This window comes from Orycteropus afer, unplaced genomic scaffold, assembly GCF_000298275.1.
Source record: "Orycteropus afer afer isolate SDZICR_OR568_19922 unplaced genomic scaffold, OryAfe1.0 scaffold00162, whole genome shotgun sequence".
NCBI lineage: Eukaryota > Metazoa > Chordata > Mammalia > Tubulidentata > Orycteropodidae > Orycteropus > Orycteropus afer.
In genome coordinates, this window is record NW_006921749.1 from 7,166,231 (window position 1) to 7,170,539 (window position 4,309).

Genomic DNA, 4,309 nt, shown 5'->3' on the forward strand with positions numbered 1-4,309 from the left:
AATAAAAAATATTAAATTATAAAAAGTGTAACACAAATTATACATAAACTTCCAATATATATATATATCAAGGCAAATAAAATTTCTCACGAGTGATAAGAATTTTGCAATATTATAAAATTAATGGGAAAATAACTCAAAAAGGACATAATATAAACATTATAGCAAACAGTACTTGTTTTTTACAGAAATTACCCCCACCCCACTCTTTATAGCACAGTGTCTATGTTGTTCAAATATCAATGGGTAACATTGCACTCAGGAAAAGGGAAGAATTATGGGAAGAATTGTGATTGGTGTAAACCAATTAATGTTTTTATATTTTTTCCTGACATTGAATGGCCACTGAATCATTTGACCTGATGCTTCTGAATAAAATATATGGGTAAATCTGTGGTATTTTCTGCCTAAGATACAAGAAAATCCCCATGAAGAGATAGGATTCTTTGTATTTGCCATCTTCTTCCAACTTTGATAGAAATTGAATGATGAGACAATGTTTCAAATTGTGAAAACAATCGTGTGATCATGATTTAAAAGCTACAAATATTCAACGTGATGAATATGAAGAAGTAGAAAGATGAAAAGATGTATGTCTGATAGTGCCATTCCTGAACTCATTCTGTTTTTTCATTAATATCCTAAGACTATTTATCTTTTGCCCCATTATTTTTGAGTTCATTAAATGTTCTTTTTTGCATAAGACACTATTAGCAAAAATTTCTGTTAACTTCTGCTACTCAGCATACCCAAATAAATAAGATAACATGCAAAAGGACTTTAAGTTGTTGTTGTTGTTGCTAGGTGCTGTTGAGTCAGCTCTGACTCATAGTAACCTTATGTAGAAAGAATGAAACACTGCCTGGTGGTGCACCATTCTCAAGATCCTTGCTATACTTGAGCCCATAGTTGCAGCCACTGTGTCAATCAATCACTTTGAGGATCTTCCCATTTCTCACTGACCCTCTACTTTATCAAGCATGATATCCTTCTGCAGGGGCCTCTTCTGACAATATCACCAAAGTAGGTGAGTGGAAGTCTTCCAAGGAAAATTCTGGCTGCTCTTCTTCTAGGACAGATTTGTTAGTTCTTCTGGCAGTCCACAGTACTTTCTGTGTTCTTCACCAACACCACAATTCAAAAGCATCATCTATCTCTTCTTTGGTCTTCTTTATTCATTGTCCAGCTCTCACATGCATATGAGGTGATTGAGAATACCATGACTTGGGTTAGACACACCTTAGCTCAAAGTGACATCTTTGGGTATGGGATTTCCTTTAAAAACTGAAACTAGAAATATCACTTGATCCAGCAATTCCATTACTAGGAATATATCCTAAAGAAGTGAGAGACAGAACATGAACAGACATGTGCACACCCATGTTCATTGCAGCACAATTCACTATAGCATTGAAATGGAAACAACCTAAATGCCCATCAACAGATGATTGGATAAGCAAACTATGGTACATTCACACATTGGAATACTATGCAACATTAAAGAATAATGAAAAATATACGAATCATCTCACAACATGGATGAATTTAGAGGACACTATGCTGAGTGGATTAAGTCAATCACAGAAGGATGAATATTGTATAAGCCCATTATTGTAAGAAGTCAAGGGAAGTTTACTCAAGGAAGGAAACTCACTTTGTTGGTTACTGAGAGGGAATGGAAGGGAAGGGGAGGGAAAATCTTGGACTATTTGGGGGTCACATGTTGCTTTGGGTGAAGGGAGGAATGGTATGGAAAGAGTCTGTGACCAGCACAGTGATATTTGGGAAGGGAAAGACACTGAAATGTACACAAAAGATATAGACAACAGAGGCAAATGCTATTACAAGAACAACGCTATCATAAGCACCAAATACCAGGCTATGGATTAATGCATAGACAGGTGAGAAGAGCAGATCGGGGTAGGTGAACAGGAATATATCCTAGATTGAGGATAGATTTGGCTGAAAATAATCTTAGATATGCACTTGTGCTACAAAATTAGCCACATATATTACAGAAGCAACAGAAGACAGGGTGGGAGTAATTGCACAGAGACAAGCAAATATCTTGTAAGAGTGAATCACCAGGCCTGGGTGCTCAAGACCACAGTCTCAAGGGACATCATACTCAATTGGAACACATAGTTCATAAAAATTTTGTTCTACAACCTACTTTGGTGAGTAGCAACTGGGGTCTTAAAAGCTTTAGAGCAGCCATCAAAGATGCAACTATTACTCTTCTTTCAGTTGGAGTAAAGATTGAAGAAAGTCAAAGTCATCTGGAAACAATTAGTCCAAAGATACAATGGACCACAAGGACTTCAGCCTCTGCAACCTGAGACCAGAAGAACTAGATAGTGCCCAGTTGCCAATGCCAACTGCTTGAAAAGTGATTGAATATGAAGATCCTGGATAGAGTGGGAGGAAAAATGTGGAACAAAATTCAAAAACACAAAAATGACCAGAATTATTCATTGGAAAGAGACTGGTGAAACCCCTGAGACTATGGCCCCGCCTTACCCTTTGGGCCTAGAAATGGACTTACTTCCATGGATTGACCCTCAGTCCAAGAGTAAAAGGACCTACATACAGAACACCTACCCCAGGTTGATGTACCCACCTACTCAAGGGAGATGAACCCCTTGGATCAAGCAGCCATGAAACACCAGAGAGATAGCACTCACATAGAGGGAAGGCTGGACAGACAGGAATGCACAGATGAGAAGGGTTGTCATGGTGAGGAGGGGGGAGGAGAGTTTTTATGGTTGGGTACAGTAATCAGGGCCATGAAACCAGATGTGCATGAACTGTTGAATGTAAAACAAATTTGGTATGTAAATTTACATCCAAAACCCAATACTTTTTTAAAACAAACCAATAAATAAATAGTGACATCTTTGTTCTTCAACACTTTAAAGAGGTCTTTTGCAGCAGATTTTCCCAGTGCAATATGACATCTGATTCTTGACTGTTGCTTCCATGGGTGTTGATCGAAGATCCAAGTACTATGAAATCTGTGACAACTTCAATCTTTTCTCCATTTACTGTGATGCTGCTTACTGATCCAGTTGTGATAGTTTTTGTTTTCTTTATAATGAGGCATTGTTGTTAGTCGTCATCAAGTTGGCTCCAACTGATGGAAACCTTCTGTATAACAGAACAAAGCATTGTCTGATCATGTATTCCTTTTATGATCATTAGTTTGTTTGAGTCCATTGTTGTGGCTATTATGTCAATCCATCTCATTGAGGATTTTCCTCATTTTCATTAAGAAAGATAGCTTATGGAGCTAAGTAGTTTAATTCCATAACAATGATGAATGCATTAGAAAAAACTAGGAACAGAAAAGACTCAGCTGACCTCTGATTCACATATAAACAGAAGATATCTGAGATAAATTATCATCAAGGCATTTGGGAAAAAGATATTAATACACACAATGCAAACATAAGGAAAATCATTGTCTATTAAATACGTTGTTGGTGTTAGATTGTTATCTGCCATCAAGTTATATTGGGAGGATGGTCTGTCTCTACTTTTTCCATCTGAGCCACCTAAGCAGAAGACTTAGACTTGAATCATTCTCTGATAAGGATGCTGGAATTTGGATCTCACTCTCCCCTATCTCTTCTCCTAATTAAGAATCCTTTCTCCCTGTTCTAGGCACACAATAACTTTCTCTGTCTCTTACATCTACATAGGCTCCATGTGTGGTACCTGAACAACCCACTTCTATGTCAGAAGGATAATGGGCAGAATAAGTGCCCTGCACCTACAGTGAAGGGCAACTCACTTACAATAGAAGACTGGAACCCACAATTAAAGCTGATTGTGTTCTGTCTCTTCTTTTTGTGAGTAAATTGTTATCCCATGCAGTAGAAGAGCCTATGTGTGGTAGTTAGACATTTTGTGTCAACTTGGCTGGGACTGGTTTTGAGTAGTGGGCAGCTAGTGGTAGCTATTCCCCATGATGAGACTGACAATCAACTCCATGGTGGCATCTGCCATGAGCAGATTGAATAGGTGCTTTAGGGATGTGGTCTGCTTCCTGTATATAAGGAAAAACCTTGAGAATAGTCTACAGCTTTTGACACACTTGAATCCGGCATGCAGCTAAGTCTTCAGTTAGCAGCCGGTCATATATGTTGATCTTAGGATTCTTGGTGGACTAGAATCAATGGCTTGCTGTGTGGTTTGGTATTATGGGGACTGTGCCTTTTTACTTGTTGACTTCAGGCATGTTAGGCTCAGTAGTCAACAGCTACCTGAGTGAAGAGATGCCTTTAGCTCCAGCGGACTGGGAGCAAGA